Source organism: Pseudophryne corroboree, chromosome 3 (assembly GCF_028390025.1).
Source record: "Pseudophryne corroboree isolate aPseCor3 chromosome 3, aPseCor3.hap2, whole genome shotgun sequence".
Lineage (NCBI taxonomy): Eukaryota > Metazoa > Chordata > Amphibia > Anura > Myobatrachidae > Pseudophryne > Pseudophryne corroboree.
This window is the reverse complement of record NC_086446.1, coordinates 92,736,894-92,759,619: the sequence shown is the minus strand read 5'-3', so window position 1 is coordinate 92,759,619 and position 22,726 is coordinate 92,736,894. Positions and strand designations below refer to the sequence as shown.

The window sequence follows — 22,726 nt, the reverse complement described above, 5'->3', positions numbered from 1 at the left end:
AGATATAGTACTCTATCCGTCTCTGTTATTGTCTTGTGTGGCCGCAGTTTCAGTTTAACAGGGGAGCCGGTGCAGGCAGCCCAGGACAGGGTGCAATAGCCGCTTGGTAGTAGCCAAACTGTCCATGATAACGCGATAGCCGTGTATTGCAGAAGCCGATCAGGTGGCTGGGGACACTGAGCAGGATCCGCTTGGCGTTGATGATATGTCCGTATTGCCGCGGTCTCCGTAGACCAGGAGAACCAGTGCTGGCGGCTACACGGTGTATATCTGACACGGGAGCTGGTGCAGGCGGCCCGGAGCCGGGTACAATTGCCACTTGATAGTGGCTAATCTGTCCGTAAAACCACAATCTGCATGTGATGCAGGAGCCAATTAAGCGGCTAAATACACTGGACACTGGGGCAGATGTATTAACCTGGAGAAGGCATAAGGAAGTGATAAACCAGTGATAAGTGCAAGGTGATACACGCACCAACCAATCAGCTCCAATATGTAAATTAACAGTTAGGAGCTGATTGGCTGGTGCGTGTATCACCTTGCACTCATCTCTGGTTTATCACTTCCTTATGCCTTCTCCAGGTTAATACATCTGCCCCACTGTCCGTTCGGAGGTGATGGTGTAGCCGCGGTCTCCGTGTAGCAGGAGAACCAGTGCTGGCGGATTCAGGATGAATGACTGATACCATTCTGTTTAAGCTGGTGAAACCAATTATGTGAATAAAAAGGGTCCAGTGTATTCAGCCGCTTAATTGGCTCCTGCATCACATGCGGATTGTGGTTTTACGGACAGATTAGCCACTACCAAGCGGCAATTGCACCCGGCTCCGGGCCGCCTGCACTGGCTTCCGTGTCAGATATACACCGTGTAGCCGCCAGCACTGGTTCTCCTGGTCTACAGAGACCTCGGCAATACAGACATATCACCGCCAAGCGGACCCTGCTCAGTGTCCCCAGCCACCTGATCGGCTTCTGCAATACACGGTTATCGCGTTATCCAAGACAATTTGGCTACTACCAAGCGGCTATTGCACCCTGTCCTGGGCCGCCTGCACCGACTCGCCTGTTAAACTGAAACTGCGCCACACAAGACAATAACAGAGACGGATAGAGTCCTATATCTTGTGAATCTTAGTCCATCTGCGCCGTACGATTTGCTTCCCGATACGGAAGCAACTGTTACAAGGGACACCGATGCTATTTGTGTTCAGTGAGCATTAACGGAGCCTATTTCAGCTACCAAAGCGGCACTTGTAAAGGTACCATAAAGCCATCATCCCACTCTCCCCTGAATGGGAGTTATTTGTTGCTGGCCGGCATTTATAAATTGATTTAAAATTTAGAAAAATTAATCCTCTGGGATACAGTACCTCCATTCATATGTCCGTGTAGCTTGATGATTAGTGCATTAAGACATCACGGATAAATTTTGTCTACTAATGTTTTTCATTAAATTGTGATTGATGGGGGGGCGTGGCATCTGGGTAGGAAGCAGGGCATAGGAGCTCCACGGGCAATCGATCCTGTTTCTATCCTAGTCCCCTTACCGGAGCTGTAGTCCTGCACAATCTGCCTTCTGTGCCCCTGGGGCAGCGGCGGGCGCCCTTAGCTGCCTCCCGCGAGATTCTCCCGGCCACGCCAGCCGCCGCACGTACTTCCGGCCTAGGCCGCCGAAGCATCCCCGGCCTCAATTTGCCGGTGCCTCGACACGCTGCCGCGGGCACACGCAAGCGCGTACCCGCGGCGAACACTTGGTGCTACACACAGCCTTGAGGACGCGGCACCCCCCTGCACAACTGGCTGTCTGCATTTGTCCCCCAGTGCCTGGGCTCCTAGGATTGCGGGGGGAGTGGGGAGGCTGTGGACCTGGTGGCCATTTTGGAAGCAGCTCCCTAAGCATTTACCCCTACTATACTACACTGAGACACTGAGGAGCTTGTGGGGCTGGCTGGAGTGTCTCTGGGCACACTGCCCTGCTCCCTAATAAACTGCCACCCACTGCCCATTGTCTTTATATATACCCCTGGGTCCTCCTGACCCACCTCTCCTGTTTCGTCACTGGCTGTTTGGGGCACATTTGATACTACATTTCTTCCTCACTGCTGGGCCCTCTGACACTGAATATTTGGGACCTGTGTGCCGCCTGAGCCCAATTGGATCCGTGTCGTACCTGGTCGGTGGTTTCAGCTCTGCTAATTTGGTGAAAGACAGTCAATGCACGGCTGCGGCCAAGTTGGAGAAGTTTGCCCGCCAGTCTACCTCCCAGCCGGCGCAGTCATCTCCTAAATCCTCCCCTCCTACCCGCCCTGATCCCCCGGCCGGGACCGACTCGGACGCGGCTATGCAGCCCTCTGCTCCATCCATTCAGCAGGTACTGGAGGCTATAGCGGCTAGCGAACAACGCTTGTCGGACAAAATGGAGAGGGTGCAGTGCGATCTGTCCTTGTTGCTTTAGGATGTCCAACGTATCCGAGAGAGAGTGGGTGAGGCTGAGACGCGAGTTTCTAATCTGGAGGATCTCTGCGGCCCCCTGAAGCAATCCGTGTCGGCAGTCTCTCAGCAGGTCTCAACAATGCAATCCAAGCTTCTGGATATGGAGGGGCGCCTGCGTAGAAACAACGTGCGGTTTGTGGGCCTGCCTGAAAGGGAAGAGGGGACACATCCTGAAGATTTCTTGGAGTCATGGCTCAAGGAGGCATATGGTGCGGAATCCTTCACCTCCCAGTTTGCGGTGGAACGGGCCCACAGAGTACCTTTCCGGCCTTTACCTCCTGGTGCCCCACCACGAACTTTCATTGCCAAATTTTTGCATTACAAAGACCAGGACTCTGTGTTACGTCTGGGCCGCACGAAGGGCCCTCTACTTCGGAATGGTGTCTGGGTGTCGGCATTCCCAGACTTTGCAGCGGATGTCCAGAAAGACCGGACCCAGTTCCTGCCTATCAAGCAGCGTCTTCGTGACTTGAATCCTCCCTACTCAATGCTATTCCCCTCCAGATTGCGTGTGGTGGCGGACGGGGAAACTAAGTTCTTCGGTTCTCCAAGGGAGGCGGCGGCCTGGCTGGACAGATATGCTCCGGGCGTCCGTCAATTAGCTCCGGACTGATATCCTGTTTTCCCTCCTACATTGACCTAAAGCATGCAAGGTTATGTCCGGGGAGCACCCTCTTGTTTTGGTGGTTCTGGACTTTGTTGCGTAGTGTTACATACACTTAGGGTTCCTATTTGCACTGGGACTTTAGGTCTTTATGCTACGCATAAGTTTGCCGTAGGCTCTTGGATCTCCAGGGTTGGGTTTTGTTAGGGATATGTGTATGCCACTGTTTGGGGAGTTATAAGGGGAGGGGGGTCGGTATTTGGGTATTGCTTGTTTCTATGTGGGATCTGTTTTTCTTTCTTCAGTTTATTGTTTTCTATATTTCTGTTTTTTTCTATGTGAGGTACTGATGTGTTGTTCTGACCGGCTAGGCTCATGGCCCGGGGTCTGCGGACGGCAGGGTCTGCGGGATAATGCTTTCTGTGGGCGGACAGGTGCGCAGGCAACTTTGATTGCGGGGTCCCTCGTCCACCCTGCGAGGTATATATGTGATGTGTCCCAGATGGTCGCACAGACACCATGCCTGCATTAAAATTTTTGGCGTGGAAAGTCCGGGGCATCAATCATAAAGTAAAGCAATCCCTGGTACTTAAAATGATTAAGAAATATGACCCGGACATTGTCTGTTTGAGCGAGACTCATTTAGAGGGAAATAGACTGCTGTCGCTCCGCAGACCTTGGGTGGGGTGGGCGTATCATTCCTCTCACTCCTCCTTTTCCCGAGGGGTGTCAGTCATGATAAAAAAGAACTGTCCAGTTTGAATTGCTTATGGTAAATACTGACCCTTATGGTAGGTTTGTGTTCCTGGAATGCAAATTGAATTCCTGTCATTTCTTCCTGCTATCAGTGTATATTCCTCCACCTTTCTCATATGATGTATTGCAGAAAGCCACCTCATTTATTGCCTCTTCCCCCCATGCCCCTGTTATTTGCTTGGGGGACTTTAATAACGTGTTGGACGTCTCCCTGGATAGGTGTAAGTCCTCTTCGGCTCCTGGGGTAGGGGGTACCCCGTCTAAATTTGCAGACTTTCTGAGTAATATGCAGTGAGTGGACGCTTGGACGGTACGGCATCCTGCACTTAGACAGTTCTCGTGCTTCTCCGGCACACATGGCTCATTTTCCCGAATCGACCTGGCCCTGGTCTCTCCTGAGCTTCTGCCCAGAATCTTAGATGTACACTATGAGGCGCGGGGGGTGTCCGACCATTCGCCCTTGATGTTATCTTTGGAGGTGGAGTGCCAGAGGGGACAGTCGTATTGGAAGTTACATCCATCCTGGTTAGCTCAGTTGGGCGACTGTTCGGACTAGACAACAAAGTGGGAGGGGTTTTTTGCAGATAATGTGGGCTCGGCCCCAGCTCCTGTCATTTGGGACTCATTTAAAGCCTTTTTACGTGGTACACTGATTGGTAAAATTGCTGCACATAAATTGTCATGCAGGGAGAAGGAGAGAACACTTGAATCCGAATTTAGGGACCTCGAGAACCGTTATTTGGCAGAGGGCACCTCTGCACTTAAATCGCAATGGCTGACGGCTTAGGCGGCGTGGCTGGCTCATCTCTCGGATAAAAACGCTCACTCCCTTTTATTTCGGGCCACTAATTTGTATATGCAGGCAGATAGACCAGGAAGTTTGTTAGCCCACTTAGTACACTATGACCGGCCTGGGTCTACGGTTGTGCAGATGTCTGGTCCTGATGGCTCCATTGTAGACAACACCCCAGACATTGCGCAGTCGTTCCTTTCATACTTCAGGGATCTGTATGAGTCTCGGCTGACGTGCTCTGCGGCAGACTTAGACATATATTTGAATAGTGTAAAGAATTTATAGAGAACCCGAATGGCGCCAAAGCAACAAGCTGCAACCCCTTTGCACCAGTGGTAATCCCTTGTACCAATATGAGACAATGAACAGGTAAAGTAAGTGCAATAGGGTGCGCTAAATGCGGAAATAGGTGAACAGATCTGATTGACCTTTGTGTGTAATATTAAAAGTTGATACTTCCCTTAATATCACCTATATGCATATACTTCTTGAGTCCGTTCCACATATAAAAGAGAATAAATAGATGCATATAGTGTAGTATATTTCAAATAAGACAAAATTTAATACAATCAATTCTCAGATTTAAACATAAAAAGATGCACATAAAATGCAAAATTTTAATTCCTTAAAACACTTATTTTCACCCAAATGCGGGGTAATAAAGGTGGAGGATTACCAGATGAAAGTGATCAGTGAGCGTATCAGATGTAACCTTAGGGTAACTGGCTCCGGAACCGGGTTCCCTCGTCCACGTCCCAATCGTCTGGTCAGCCTTACACCTGGTGATAATTCAATGGGTACTCCACTCTCCTGCTGCTACGCGTTTCGGGACAGTCGTATTGGAAGTTACATCCATCCTGGTTAGCTCAGTTGGGCGACTGTTCGGACTAGACAACAAAGTGGGAGGGGTTTTTTGCAGATAATGTGGGCTCGGCCCCAGCTCCTGTCATTTGGGACTCATTTAAAGCCTTTTTACGTGGTACACTGATTGGTAAAATTGCTGCACATAAATTGTCATGCAGGGAGAAGGAGAGAACACTTGAATCCGAATTTAGGGACCTCGAGAACCGTGAACCGTTATTTGGCAGAGGGCACCTCTGCACTTAAATCGCAATGGCTGACGGCTTAGGCGGCGTGGCTGGCTCATCTCTCGGATAAAAACGCTCACTCCCTTTTATTTCGGGCCACTAATTTGTATATGCAGGCAGATAGACCAGGAAGTTTGTTAGCCCACTTAGTACACTATGACCGGCCTGGGTCTACGGTTGTGCAGATGTCTGGTCCTGATGGCTCCATTGTAGACAACACCCCAGACATTGCGCAGTCGTTCCTTTCATACTTCAGGGATCTGTATGAGTCTCGGCTGACGTGCTCTGCGGCAGACTTAGACATATATTTGAATAGTGTACCCTCTCCAGACTCTCCCCCGAGGCTTGCAATTTTCTGGAGGCACCGTTGACTTTGGAGGAGGTGTATGCGGCAGTGGGCTTGTCCCCCAGTGGCAGGGCTCCGGGCTGTGATGGCATCCCCACTGAGCTGTATAAAACACATATAGAGTTCTTTGGCCCCAAGTTGCTTACTATGTTTACGGATATGTTTGCTACTAATCAACTTCCTCCCTCAATGTCCGAGGCAATTATTATAGTACTACCAAAGCCCGGCAAGGACCCCAGACTCTTGGGAGTCCTATAGGCCAATCTCCCTCATTCCTACTGATGCCAAGATCCTGGCAAAAATTCTGTCAGTTCGGCTTAACTCGGTTATTAAGTCCATAATACATCAGGATCAATCTGGCTTTATGCCGGGCATGTCCACGTCTATTAATTTGCGTAGGCTGTATACTATTCTGCAGGCTCCACATGCCTTCCCCTCGAACTCGGTCGTGGTCTCCATGGACGCGGCTAAGGCGTTCGATAGCGTTGAATGGTCCTACCTGTGGGGAGTTATGAAATGTATGGGCTTTGGCCCTAACTTCATATAATGGATCAGACTGCTATATCAAAATCCGTGTGCCAGGATCTTGTAAATGGTTACATTTCGTCCTCCTTTACCCTGTCTCGGGGTACTAGACAGGGGTGCCCCCTCTCTCCTGCCCTGTTTGCTATAGCCATAGAGCCTTTGGCCTGCCTGATTAGGACACACCCGGATATTGGGGGAATCGCAACGGGCCCTTATGTAGACAAAATAGCCCTTTATGCGGATGACCTGCTGTTATTCCTATATGATTATGCTGTTGATATTCCTATTTTGCTGCAGGTCATTGAGGAATTCTGCGACTTTTCTGGTATCAACTGGCCCAAGTCATTTATTATGCCTGTTATTGGTCCTCCTCCCCAGACCCCGAAGCTCTCCTTGCCGCTATGCTGGACAGATCAGTTTAAATATCTGGGAATTCAAGTCACGAATAACCCTTCTGATTTTATACCCCTGAATTTAGACCCATTGACTCAACTGATTATACGCAAGTCGAGAGCTTGGTGCAAGCTTCCGCTGACAGTGACTGGCAGGGTTAGTCTCATTAAAATGATAATTCTACCCAAACTGTTATACATCGTCTTGCAATCCCCGGTTTATATCTTCCCGGCATTTTTTAGGAAACTGAATGGTATATTATCATCGTTGATCTGGGCCAACAAAAGGCCTAGGATAAAGCTGAATATCCTCACTAGGCTGAAAGCTGATGGAGGTTTAGCCTTACCCAACTTTCAAATGTACTACTTTGCGTCTCAGTTATCACACCTTAGCACCTGGATACAGGACGGGGATGCCGGCACTTTACACTGGGCGTTTCTCCAGTGCTACTACCCGGGCCTTTCTCCGGTGCAGGATTTGCTGAGTGGGAATATTTCTCGGTACTCTCCCCCTATTGTCTTCCAGGCCATGAAGATCTGGCTCGCTATGAGAAAACTGCTTGGGTTTGATGGCTTGGACCCGGATACTCCCCTCTGGCACTCTACTTCACTACCCGAGCTGGGGACTCTCGAGGGCAGGGTGGTGTGGGTTCCATACTCCATTGTCTCCATATCCCAATTGTACAGTGATGGTACGCTGAAATCGTTTCAGCAGTTAAAGGAGGAATTTGGTCTACCTAATTCTTATTTTTTTAGATTCCTACAACTCCAACACGCCTAACAATCACAATTTCGGGACTCACACCTGGCGCTCCTTCATTTCCCCATAAAGACCTTTTTAAGCTCGGTTAGGGTGATTTCTTTTACCTACTCGTACCTATTAAAAACACTTCATGCAGACCCTCTGTCGGGACTCCGTGTGCGTTGGGAGAGTGATCTGGGCCCCATAGGCGAGGAGGACTGGGAGCTTGCCCTGGAGTACCCGGGTACGGTGACTAAGTCACTCCGATTTCAACAAATACAGCTCTTTATATTGCACAGATCCTATATGACACCGGCTCGGTTGGCCAGGTTTGGGCCTGGCAGTACAGCTGTTTGCCCTAAATGTGGGGCCGATGGGGGATCCTTTTGGCACCTTGTGTGGGAGTGTCCGTCCATTCAGGTGTTTTGGTCTGGGGTCAGGTCGATTCTGGAGCACATGGGGATGCCTGGGAGTATGTTGACCTCGAGATTCTGTGTACTGGGAATGGGGGGTCCTGCTTCGGGGTCCAAGTGGGAGGGCCTTTATGCTTGTAGTATCTGTGCCCTAGCCAAAGTGTGCATTGCGCGGTCATGGATGGCCCCGCGTTGCCCTTCTGTATCAGCCTTTAAGGCTCTGGTTAATGACACTCTCCTTAAAGACCGCTATACATACATGAAAACTAATGCCATTTCTAAATATGAGAAAATATGGTCCCCTTGGACTACTTCTGTATACTCCTCCCCTGCTCTTGCGCTATGAGAGTACTGCGCCCTGGGGGCGGTGTGGGTCCTAGGTTCATGCAAGGCCAGGTCGTGATATTAATCATTACTCCATACACCTCACATATTTTATTGTAATACTGCTTCTTGTTGTTTTTTCTTTTTTCTTTCTCTCTCTTTCTTCCTTTCCTATTTTTTATGTTCTAGAAGTTTTTGCAGGCTATATTACGGCCTACTAGTTGGGGTTGTAATTGTTAAATAACTGGGGAGAAAATTAAAAATGTCTAATACGCGATTTATGACCTGCTTACGGACATTAGCTTTTCCTTGCACCATGAGCTTGGTAATAATATGGGAGCAATTGTACATGTGATGTAATGTATCTTACTATTGGAGTTCACACATGCTATAAATTGTTGCATTGCTTATCCTGTACTATCCGATTTCCCATGTCTAATGATATGTCTGTATTGGTGATCCTTTTTCGAATAAACAAACTCTATTTAAAAAAAACTTGTGATTGATATCTACTCGATACACCATCCAGTTGTTTAGCAACAGTTTATAAAAAGTGATACATGTTTACGCTGATGTTTCCACTTTTTATTATGTTAACTGTAATATACGAATGGTCTTATCAGAGAAACATTAATAAATGCTATAGACATTTCCACTGGAGTTTGTTTTGCGCTCTCAATTTTTTTTTTCTATTTTGTATAACATTTTATACACACTTTCTCTCAGTACTTTTACACGCATCTCTCTATAATTGTAGTATTTTACTGACAGTGCGCAATATGTCATTTTTAATATTATGAAATACAAGCTATGTTTTAAAACCTATAAGTGCACCTATTACAGACACCCTCTGCTCTACTGTGCTGCACATATAGGAGGCTCCACCTGTAATACCCTGCCTAGGGAACTGAGCAATAAGATCTCTTACTGGCTGGATGGTCCCTCTGCAGCAGGCTGGTCACTGGTACAGGTTGGCAAGAAGGTCCCTCTGGCTGGTGTCTGGGTGCAGGAATGCAGCAGCGCGCTCTCATCTGTGCAGCAAAGTCAATGGAACACAGGACAGACAAAGATGGAACGCACAGTTCCTCCCTGCTTCCACTTCCTGTGTATACAGTGTACACAGAACAGGCTCCGCCCACCTAACACTTTACTGTTTCTAATAGCCCACTAGCCTGTCATGTAAGTGTAGCCACGCCCCCAACACACAGACACGTCCTGGACCTCCTGTTATCAGCACTGTGGACACGCTGGGGAGATGAAAGCAGTCTCAATAAGCAAATTAATGGGCTAATTTATCAATGAGTGATTCATTTCATTGCACCTGCCAATCAGCTCCTAACTGTCATGTTACAGACTCTGGGGGATATTTAATAAAACATAATTATCTCATAAAAGCTGGAAAATGTAATAGTTTTCTGGAGATTGAGAGAAATATCTCCTCTCCAGTGACAGTTGCAGCACAGTCCAAAATTCAAACAGGGGAGCCACACCAACTGCCAGTGAGTCCCGAACAGCAACGTCTGGCAGTGTTTGGGGTGACAGTTGGTGTGGCTTGCCTATTTAATTTGTGGACTGCTCTGCAACTGCCACTGGAGAGGAGATATTTCTTTCCAACTCCAGAAAACATACATATCACATCTTCCATCTTTTATGAGATAATTTTGTTTTATTAAATATCCCCCTGTGTTTGAAAAATGACAGGAGCTGATCGGCTGGTGCAATTCATCACTCACTGTTCCATTTATCACTGAGCCCATATGTTCATTAACTGCCATGCAGTCCAAAGGGGTGAGTGGGGAAGAAGGGGCACCAGCTGTGAGACACTGACAATAGCTGACAGCCAACTGAGCCAGAAAGGGAGGAGGGAGCAGGACTTCACACACAGTTTTTCCATCGGCAGGAGTGTACTGGGGGGAGGGGGTGGGGGGGAGTGCCATGTATCTGTTCCTGGTTGGTCTCCTGCCCATTCCGGAGTTCCAGCATCCGGATTCCAGCGTCAGGATTTCAGCTGCCGGGATCCCGACAGCCGGCATTTTCATCCTGGCAGCAGGTGGTACTCCAGCTGCTGTCAAACTACACATCCCAGCATGCCCTGACAGTTTTAGCATACACTAACAGCATAATTGTGCTAGAGCATGCTGAGATGTGTAGTTCCACAGCAGATGGCGTTGCCTACCTATATGGGTAAATGTGATAGCCTGCAACTTGCAGGCACTGGATAGCTTCTGGCGAATCTGCCCGATTTTTTTAAAGAAGCAGTTATTAAAAAGGAAGAACCTGGTTGGTTTTGCCTTTTAAATGATTGCCCTTTTAAAACCTTATGAATCGGCCAGCCTATCACATGTACCCCATAATCTGAGAGATGGGGTTGGGTACGAAATCCCGGCGGTCGGACAGTCAGAACAGTGGGGACCCAAAGGCTAGAATCCAGACACATCACGGTATGTTTTTTTCAACCTACCTCTAACCTTCCCCACTCCCGCAGACTGACCTTTACCTCCCCCACCCCCCGCAGCCTAACCATAATCCCAACCCCTGTACTTAACTCCAGGATCCGTCGGAATCTCGCTGTTTATCTTGTGACTGTCAGGTATTTTGACTGCATCCTGAGAGATGATTTGCTCAGAAGTAGTTCAGACAAGGAATCTGTATACAGAGCTGTAATTACATTCTATTAAAGTCGCCAAAAGATTTTCAGTATCCTTTTTACCTCCATTGTTTAGCAAATTGTTTCTTTTTCGGTGATGCATCCTTCCTTCTCTTAAAGGGAGACCATCTAAATTCTTCCAGAGCATATACATTTATGGGCGTGTGTTTATTGATTGACATTCTCAACTGCGCTCGTTACCTGCCAGCATATTAAATATACATCACAACAAAATATAGCCCTAATACCACCGGAAACTTTAGTTTCCTGAAATTGTAATGGAACTTAGAAAATGATTTAATAACCACTATGAGCTGCTCATGTTCGGGGCCATTGCTCAGTTCTCAATGCAGTGCGTAAAACAACACATTTGAGGGAGTGAAGACTGATCTCTGGATGCTGAAGTTGCTCTTCATTGTTCTACACCCATTATGTTTAAGCTCAGTTGGCAGTTGAACAGTGGTGGTTCATCTGATTTGTCTTGACTTATGGGTACACTACTTAGACCACTGTGCTAGACAAGCACGTCTAACCAGCTTGCATGCTGTGATGGAGAGAGTAGATGCCAGTCTTCATACAGAGTAGATGCCAGTCTTAATACAGAGTAGATGCCAGTCTTCATACAGAGTAGATGCCAGTCTTCATACAGAGTAGATGCCAGTCTTCATACCTGTATGAACAGTTAAAAGGATGATTCACCCGGTCTTCCCATGTGCTAGTGGCTGCGGTTAGTGGCCTCACAGGCAGATAGAGCACAGTGTCTTCTCACGTTGGCAGACAGCTCAGCTCACCATCAATCTATCACAATGAACACTGCTTGGTGGAAATAGTACGTCTTGCCCTGTGTAGCCATAGGCATGCCATACCAATCACTTTACGCATTCCTTATGCCCTTTGCTCTGCTCCTTTGAAACTCGCTGCACTCAGCCCATCCAACACACCGGGACTAGGGTGTAAATGGAATGAGCCTGTTGGCACTTTTCTCCTGAAGCCCAACACAGGAAACTATTAAAAGTGCCGATAGTTACTTTCTCAGGCAAAGAGATCAAGTTGCATGGTGTTTGGGTCAACAGGTATACACTCCCTGGTAGATTGTGGTTCAGTAGGTAATGCTGATGGTCAGAATACCGGTATCGGCATCCCAGCCTTTAAAATCCTGACAGTCCGGCAGGTAAGACCCTAAATGTCCCCTGCCCCTACACTAACCCTACCTTGTGGGTGCCTAAACCTAACAGTCTCTTCCCCGCTGCCTAAACCTAACCTTCCCCGCTTGGTGCCTAGCCCTAACCTCCTTTTCTTTGTGCCAAAACCTAACCTTCCCTCCCCGGTACCTAACCCTAACCTTTCCGTCCCTACACCCTCACCCTAACCCCCCTAATAGTGCCTAAACCTAACATTCTCCCCCGCGCGGCAGGACGCGAGCGTGTCCCGCTGAGAGCACTTCAGGATTCCAGGAGTCAGTATTTTGGCGCCAGGAATCCCACCGCTGTTAAGGAATGTGATGACATTATGTTGGCCGCCGGGCAGGCATTATGTCTGTCAGGATCCCGCTCAGCGGCATTTTAACTGTGACTCTTAGATCGGATCATAATTGGCTTTACCATTATATATCTGGTCAGGCATTAGCTTGTGAGGGCAGTTATTGCTAAACCACACCAACAGATCCTAATATTGGGGGAGATGTTTCAACTGCTCCATATCTCTCTCCAGGGATTGCTACATCTCCCCCCTTGTATGCAGGTGACTGAGGCCAAACTACTCATCAAGTTTGGCAATTGATATGAATAAGACATTTTATAGTGGCCTTAGTTCAAACTCACATGTCTCAGCCCAAATAATAGGATTGGCTCATGTATGGCCAACATGAGTGTGTTTATAAAGGGTGCCCACAGTAGTGTGCCTGCTGGAACCTAGTTTCTGGGATAAGTTACGGAGAAAGAGAGTGTTAGACACCACTGTAAGAAAGTCATGGGGCATGAAGGGCCCACTGGGGGAATACTGTGGTAGGGTCCCATGCTTAGAGGCTTGGCTAACCATTAGTGAGTGCATAGTCTGGACCCCTAGATAAATATAAATAGTAAATACTGCTAGTGCATGCATGATAATGTACCAGAATAATAACAACAGTGCACTGTAGAGAATACACCATAGACCTGTGCAGTATATTGCAACATATGTATAGTGTATAATCAAGAGCACAGTCAGGAACCTGATCACTTGAGGAGTTGGTGAGAGTTCAGGCAGTAGGTGCCCACCGGGGATTTCCCCTGTGCCCCTGTGTGCCAGTCCGACCCTGAAGAAAGTGTTAGGTCATTAGGAGACCAATCTAAAGCCAGTCACTCCCTTTGGACTATGGGTATAGATTAAAAGATCGACAGTCAATAGGTCAACACCATCGACATATAAAAGGTAGACAGTACAAAAGGTTGATATGGAAATGGTCAACACCAAAAAAAAGGTCGACACAGAGTTCTTGTTTGTGGGGGCTGGGGGTGTAAATATTTTTGTTTTTTTTAATGTTTTACCCATATGTGACTCCAATTAGCAGAAACGTGTACCCCTCGCAGTCTCTCTTTGCTCGACACTCTTTGGGCAAGGTTACTATTCCCAATCATAGTCCATGTGTATAGTAAATCAAGCTGAAGTTGAATTTTTTTTTTAAAGCGTCGACAATTGTCATTTCAACCTTTTGAACCTGTTGACCTTTTGTACTGTCTACCTTGTACTTGTCGACTTTTTTAACCTGTCGACCATACCCTATTGACCGTCAATCTATCATCCGGAAGCCAGTACCTACTATCACAGCATGTCTTATTAATATCTTATTGAATCACAGATTGTAATATTGGCAATGTGAGGCAGAGACCCCAATGTCAATGACTAATCTCAACAACGTATACTTCTGTTTGTTACAGGCTGACAACATGGAATCCTGTATACATTGTATTACTTGTAGATACTGTACGTATGCTCTGTAATGCTGTATTTTGAACGTGTTTTAACAGGAAATTGTCATAAATAACTGATAGTAATTGTCATTACTCGCTGACACATTTTCAAGGTCACCCAGCAGGAGCACAGGTGTACTCATTAGTCACTGACACATTTCTCAGGTCACCTGGCAGGAGCACAGGTGTACTCATTACTTACTGACACATTCCCCAGGTCACCCAGCAGTGTGCAGGTGTACTCATTACTTACTGACACATTTCCCAGGTCACCCAGCAAGTGCGCAGGTGTACTCATTACTCGCTGATACATTTCCCAGGTCATCCAACAGGTGCACAGGTGTACTCATTACTTACTGACACATTTCCACGGTCATCCAGCAGGTGCACAGGTGTACTCATTACTCACTGACACGATTCCCAGGTCACCCAGCAGGTGCACAGGTGTACTCACTACTCACTGACACATTTCCCAGGTCACCCAGCAGGTGCACAGGTGTACTCATTACTCACGGACACATTTCCCAGGTCACCCAGCAGGTGCACAGGTGCACTCATTACTCATGGACACATTTCCCAGGTCACCCAGCAGGTGCACAGGTGCACTCATTACTCACTGACACATTTCCCAGGTCACTCAGCAGGTGCACAGGTGTACTTATTACTTACTGACACATTCTCCAGGTCACCCAGCAGTGTGCAGGTGTACTCATTACTTGCTGACACATTTCCCAGGTCACCCAGCAGGTGCGCAGGTGTACTCATTACTCGCTGACACATTTCCCAGGTCATCCAACAGGTGCACAGGTGTACTCATTACTTACTGACACATTTCCCCGGTCATCCAGCAGGTGCACAGGTGTACTCATTACTCACTGACACGATTCCCAGGTCACCCAGCAGGTGCACAGGTGTACTCATTACTCACTGACACATTTCCCAGGTCACCCAGCAGGTGCACAGGTGTACTCATTACTCACGGACACATTTCCAGGTTACCCAGCAGGTGCACAGGTGCACTCATTACTCACTGACACATTTCCCAGGTCACCCAGCAGGTGCACAGGTGCACTCATTACTCACGGACACATTTTCCAGGTCATTCAGCAGGTGCACAGGTGTACTCATTACTCACTGACACAATTCCCAGGTCACCCAGCAGGTGCACAGGTGTACTCATTACTCACTGACACATTTCCCAGGTCACCCAGCAGGTGCACAGGTGTACTCATTACTCACTGACACATTTCCCAGGTCACCCAGCAGGTGCACAGGTGTACTCATTACTCACTGACACATTTCCCAGGTCACCCAGCAGGTGCACAGGTGCACTCATTACTCACGGACACATTTCCCAGGTCACCCAGCAGGTGCACAGGTGTACTCATTACTCACTGACACATTTCCCAGGTCACCCAGCAGGTGCACAGGTGCACTCATTACTCACGGACACATTTCCCAGGTCACCCAGCAGGTGCACAGGTGCACTCATTACTCACGGACACATTTTCCAGGTCACCCAGCAGGTGCACAGGTGCACTCATTACTCACTGACACATTTCCCAGGTCACTCAGCAGGTGCACAGGTGTACTCATTACTCACTGACACATTTCCCAGGTCACCCAGCAGGTGCACAGGTGCACTCATTACTCACGGACACATTTTCCAGGTCATTCAGCAGGTGCACAGGTGTACTCATTACTCACTGACACAATTCCCAGGTCACCCAGCAGGTGCACAGGTGTACTCATTACTCACTGACACGATTCCCAGGTCACCCAGCAGGTGCACAGGTGTACTCATTACTCACTGACACATTTCCCAGGTCACCCAGCAGGTGCACAGGTGCACTCATTACTCACGGACACATTTTCCAGATCATTCAACAGGTGCACAGGTGTACTCATTACTCACTGACACAATTCCCAGGTCAACCACCAGGTGCACAGGTGTACTCATTACTCACTGACACATTTCCCAGGTCACCCAGCAGGTGCACAGGTGCACTCATTACTCACTGACACATTTCCCAGGTCATCCAGCAGGTGCGCAGGTGTACTCATTACACACTGACACGATTCCCAGGCCACCCAGCAGGTGCACAGGTGTACTCATTACTCACTGACACATTTCCCAGGTCGCCCAGCAGGTGCACAGGTGTACTCATTACTCACTGACACATTTCCCAGGTCGCCCAGCAGGTGCACAGGTGCACTCATTACTCACGGACACATTTCCCAGGTCACCCAGCAGGTGCACAGGTGCACTCATTACTCACGGACACATTTTCCAGGTCACCCAGCAGGTGCACAGGTGCACTCATTACTCACTGACACATTTCCCAGGTCACTCAGCAGGTGCACAGGTGTACTCATTACTCACTGACACATTTCCCAGGTCACCCAGCAGGTGCACAGGTGCACTCATTACTCACGGACACATTTTCCAGGTCATTCAGCAGGTGCACAGGTGTACTCATTACTCACTGACACAATTCCCAGGTCACCCAGCAGGTGCACAGGTGTACTCATTACTCACTGACACGATTCCCAGGTCACCCAGCAGGTGCACAGGTGTACTCATTACTCACTGACACATTTCCCAGGTCACCCAGCAGGTGCACAGGTGCACTCATTACTCACGGACACATTTTCCAGATCATTCAACAGGTGCACAGGTGTACTCATTACTCACTGACACAATTCCCAGGTCAACCACCAGGTGCACAGGTGTACTCATTACTCACTGACACATTTCCCAGGTCACCCAGCAGGTGCGCAGGTGTACTCATTACACACTGACACGATTCCCAGGCCACCCAGCAGGTGCACAGGTGTACTCATTACTCACTGACACATTTCCCAGGTCGCCCAGCAGGTGCACAGGTGTACTCATTACTCATGAAATCTGGAGTCAGGATAATAACATCAGTATACAAGCCTGCCAGGCATGGCTGCCATCAGAAATTCTGGGGTCCGGGACTCACAAAATAGGAAGCCCCCCCCCCCCCAAAAAAAGGAAAAAAATAATAATATGTATATATATAGTATAAGTAACAATGAGCGGCACTCAGCAGACTTGTAGTAGAGAAAATGCAGTTAGTAGATTAAACTAACTGCATTTTCTCTACTACAAGTCTGCTGAGTGCCGCTCATTGTTACTTATACTGCATACTGGGAGATTGTATTCATCTTACCTGGGAGGGCACCGCAGCCATTCATCTACATGAACAGGGAGTGCCGGGACAAACAGCTTGGATATATATATATATATATATATAATATATACATACAACCACACCATGAGGCTCCAGCTGGGGCTATGTTGTAGATGAGACCAGCACTCCAAATGTAATCAAACATTTTTATGCCATTTTGTATCACATCACAAAGGGTTTTTCTGTGCAAATTCAGCAATTAGTAAATGTAGCATTTTCAATATCAAGTATCTCACACGTCCTGTGTGTGCTGGGGATATGCATCCTACCCAGCAGAATTTCCCAACAGCCGTTTCGGCTACCGCCGTCGTCAGGGGAGCTGTTATCATCAGTCAGCCAATCTTTCTACATTTATACCCTGTAAATTGTTCAAAACGGTGCTCACCTGTCCCCTCTTTCTTAATCATCCCTGCCAGCTGGAGTTGAAAAGGCGCGCGGGTCCGGCCGCCCGGGCGCCCAACTGTGACGTCATCTGGCCCGACCCCATGCTTCTGACGGATCACTTGTGGCCTTCCCTCCGTCGCCTAGGTAACGGGTATACCACCTCTCCGCGCCACGTAACCGTGACGCGAGTCTGGCACCTCCCACCCTGTCAACGAACGGCGGCTAGCCAATTGGTCCACTCCCGCAGGGGGTCTGCCTACATGTCATGACGTACTTCAATGGTTTCCCTGTCTCCTAGCAACCAGGCCGCATCGCCTCTCTCCCCCTGCAACAGGGAATCAAAAGAACATAGTGTATCTATCTATAAAAAACATATCTTAACATCTAATCATTAACCCCCACGAAGACAATGAGTATATTCTGTATAGAGGGTATTTCTACATTCTACAAACATATTATTCATGTCGATCATAATTATACAAGCCAACAAATTCCAGACGTGTGTGACTGAAATCCAATCCGCAAAAAGCCTATTAGATTAATCATGATCTTGAAATGGATTCATTCTCAGTCATACACCTCTACATCATATGCCAACGATTACCCTCCATGACATATTGTCCTCATACTGTCCTACATAGATAAACACTAACACCAAATATACACTGCTCAAAAAAATAAAGGGAACACTAAAATAACACATCCTAGATCTGAATGAATGAACTATTCTTATTAAATACTTTGTTCTTTACATAGTTGAATGTGCTGACAACAAAATCACACAAAAATTATCAATGGAAATCAAATTTATTAACCCATGGAGGTCTGGATTTGGAGTCACCCTCAAAATTAAAGTGGAAAAACACACTACAGGCTGATCCAACTTTGATGTAATGTCCTTAAAACAAGTCAAAATGAGGCTCAGTAGTGTGTGTGGCCTCCACGTGCCTGTATGACCTCCCTACAACGCCTGGGCATGCTCCTGATGAGGTGGCGGATGGTCTCCTGAGGGATCTCCTCCCAGACCTGGACTAAAGCATCCGCCAACTCCTGGACAGTCTGTGCTGCAACGTAGCGTTGGTGGATGTAGCGAGACATGATGTCCCAGATGTGCTCAATTGGATTCAGGTCTGGGGAACGGGCGGGCCAGTCCATAGCATCAATGCCTTCGTCTTGCAGGAACTGCTGACACACTCCAGCCACATGAGGTCTAGCATTGTCTTGCATTAGGAGGAACCCAGGGCCAACCGCACCAGCATATGGTATCACAAGGGGTCTGAGGATCTCATCTCGGTACCTAATGGCAGTCAGGTTACCTCTGGCGAGCACATGGAGGGCTGTGCGGCCCCCCAAAGAAATGCCACCCCACACCATTACTGACCCACTGCCAAACCGGTCATGCTGGAGGATGTTGCAGGCAGCAGAACGTTCTCCTTGGCGTCTCCAGACTCTGTCAAGTCTGTCACATGTGCTCAGTGAGAACCTGCTTTCATCTGTGAAGAGCACAGGGCGCCAGTGGCAAATTTGCCAATCTTGGTGTTCTCTGGCAAATGCCAAACGTCCTGCACGGTGTTGGGCTGTAAGCACAACCCCCACCTGTGGACATCGGGCCCTCATACCACCCTCATGGAGTCTGTTTCTGATCGTTTGAGTAGACACATGCACATTTGTGGCTTGCTGGAGGTCATTTTACAGGGCTCTGGCAGTGCTCCTTCGGTTCCTCATTGCACAAAGGCGGAGGTAGCGGTCCTGCTGCTGGGTTTTTGCCCTCCTACGGCCTCCTCCACGTCTCCTGATGTACTGGCCTGTCTCCTGGTAGCGCCTTCATGCTCTGGACACTACGCTGACAGACACAGCAAACCTTCTTGCCACAGCTCGCATTGATGTGCCATCCTGGATGAGCTGCACTACCTGAGCCACTTGTGTGGGTTGTAGGGAGGTTATACAGGCACATGGAGGCCACACACACTACTGAGCCTCATTTTGACATGTTTTTTTTTTTTTAAAGTATAACATTTTTATTAAAACACTGCTTCACCGTTACAAATTCGTTTGCATTGACATTGAGCAAGTACACATGAGTAGCGTCACAACATGGTTAAAGAACATTAAATGTGCACTAGTGGACTTTCACATATACATTACACAACCCCAAAAACATCATGTGAAAGAAATGCAGATTAAGAGTTTGCGCTACAGACCTGCCATTCTAAATATAGTAGAGATATGAGGAGGCTGAGGCCCCGCGACACCCCCAACCCTAATCCATCAACAATATGGGAGGATCACCAACTGCCATTCTTGTTTCAAACCATTCAGTGTGTTTTAGTGAGGTTTGAATTCTGGTTTGGAAATCTACCGGAAGAGTATCCACATAGCTTTCCCAGGATTCAAAAAATTGCTCTGCTAGTTTGTCTTTCTGCAAAGATGTTTCTATCCAGTGCATCTGGAATATATGATGCAGCTTTCCTTTGAATAGTGACAGAGTAGGAGGATTCTTGTCTATCCAAGATTGCAGGATTGCTTTACGTCCTGCTGCACTAATTGCCAACAATAATCGTCTACCCCCCTTCGTCACTCTTTGCCCAGCCGGGATTATTCCAAACAGAGCCCACTCTGCTGTAAAAGGGATAAAGTTTACCAGGTGCTCCATAGCATATTGGCGTATTAGGAGCCAAAAGCGACGAAGAAGCGGGCACGACCAGAAACAATGCAATAGGTCTGCTTTGGGGGCGCAACATTTCAGACAATTGTCCGATTCCGTCATACCCGCTCTGTGTTGTTTATAAGGGCAGAAGTAAGCTCTATGTGTTATATTATAAAACATCTCTTGGTATTGTGCTGAAGGCAAAAGTTTGCAGGAGTGTAGTAAGTTCTTTAGTAGTATGTCACATGTCAGGTTAGGAAAGTCTGATATCCATTTGCACATTCCCGAGCCCGAGTGAGAGTAATCCAGCTGAGTGCTTAAGCGTTTATAGTGTAGTGAGAGGGCTCTCTTCGTTGCTGGAGGTGTGCGCAATAGGGCATCTAGTGTGTTATTCAGGTCCTCTTTTGACAGTGTCCTAAGAACCGAGCATGTATAATGCTGCAACTGGAGAAAGGCCAACGGATAATCTCGTAGGAATGGGAATTTTTCCCGCGCTTGAGTAAACGTGAGAGGTTTCCCTGTGTCCGTGTTGACTAATTGTCCTATATCTTGCAGACCCTCATCGTGGAACATCTTAAAGGGGAACCCCGCCTCCCCATGCTGGAAATCAGGGTTACCTAGAAACCGTAGAAACAAGGAGTTGTGTCTCCCTAAATTTCCTGATCTTCTTAAGGAGTGCCAAAGGCGATAAACCGACCATAAAAGGGGATTATCTTGTAGATCCTGATCACAATCCCCCTCCAGACAATGGAGGAAGTTTGTTAAGTTTTTAGATTTTAGGAACTGTGTCTCAAGTTGTGTGTTTGCATACGTGTCTGTGTCGTTTAACCAATCTCTCAAAAACCTCAATAGAGATGCGTGGTTATAAAGCAAAACGTTAGGGAAGTTAATTCCGCCGTTAGATTTTGGTTGTTGTAACTTATGCATGGCAATACGAGGTCTTTTGCCTTTCCAAATAAACTGTCGGAACAATTTAGTTATGTGGGATAGGTCTGATCTACTAAGCAATATTGGTAGGGACTGTAAAATGTATAATAATCGTGGAAATGTACACATTTTTTATCAAGGCTGCTCTCCCTAAATATGAAAGCATTAAATGGTTCCAACTATCAAGTTCCTTCGTAATGAGAGTTATTGTCGTCTTAACATTCAGCCTATACAGTTCTGAGGGGTATTTCGGAAGGCTAATGCCTAGATATGTTATGGAAGTGTTAGCCCATTTTATAGGGATTTGTTTCCCCCATCCCGGGCACCTTATCCCATGTTTTAGGTACAGCCCTATGGATTTTGAGAGATTTACCTGAAAGCCCGAAATTTGTCCAAAGTTGTCTAATAAAGTTAAAATATTCTGTAAAGAGTCTTTAGGGTTCCCAATATAAACCAACACATCATCCGCGAATGCCGACAATTTAATTTCTTTAACCCCAATTGGAATACCTTTATAGGTCATCGAGTTCTGTAGAATTCGGAATAGGGGGTCTATGGATAAGTTAAATAAAAGGGGTGACAGGGGACACCCCTGTCTTGTACCCCTCTGCATCGTAATCCGTGGACCCCGTTTGCCGTTGACCAGCAAAGAGGTCGTTGGAGCGGCATAGAGATATCTAATAATATTTACAAAATTCTCTGTAAACCCTCTGTAATGTAACATGGTAAACAGGTGATGCCATGACACAGTGTCAAAGGCCTTGTGTGTGTCTAGGCTTAAGAGCATGTAGTCCGAATCAGGGGCATTTCTGGACGCCACCGTCGCCGCAATGGCCGTACGAATTGCCTTGACTGACTGGCGGCCACGTACAAAACCATATTGGTGTTCCGTCAGTAAATCCGGGAGGATTATTTGCAATCTATTTGCTATGATCTTTGTGAAAATTTTGAAATCAGAATTCAGAAGAGAAATGGGTCTATAGGAATCCGCTAGCATAGGATCTTTGTCTGGTTTAAGAATAAGGGTAGTGTATGCCTGAGAGAATGTCGGATACACTGGGTGTTCCCTATAGATTTTATTATAGAGTTCCAATAATGTCGGCATAAGTTCTTGCTGCATTAGTTTATAATAAGACCCAGTAAACCCATCAGGTCCCGGTGATTTGTTTGGTTGTAGTGTCTTTATAACCGCTTTAATTTCGTCTTCCCGAATGTCTCCCTCTAATGCTTCTTTCTGTTCTAAACTAAGTGTCGGTAAATTTGCCTGTGCCAATAAATCCCTCTGCAGTTCCTCCCGTGGGGCGATAGGATTATATAATTCAGTGTAAAAGTCACTGAGGTGTGCCAAGATATCAGAAGTCTTAGTGTGGGTTATATTCCTTGACATGTTTTAAGGACATTACATCAAAGTTGAATCAGCCTGTAGTGTGTTTTTCCACTTTAATTTTGAGGGTGACTCCAAATCCAGACCTCCATGGG

The 22,726-nt window shown here is 47.3% G+C and overlaps 1 protein-coding gene across 2 annotated transcripts in view; it reads right to left on the bottom strand.

Moving 5' to 3' along the window:
* Positions 1 to 9,567, bottom strand: part of LOC135054853 (oocyte zinc finger protein XlCOF8.4-like) — a 61,113-nt gene extending 51,546 nt beyond the window's left edge. For both annotated transcript variants that reach the window (XM_063958258.1, XM_063958257.1), the window contains exon 1: positions 9,405 to 9,567. The gene's annotated coding sequence lies outside the window, so the exon portion shown is untranslated. The remainder of the gene's footprint in view (positions 1 to 9,404) is intronic.
* Positions 9,568 to 22,726: the final 13,159 nt, after the last annotated feature.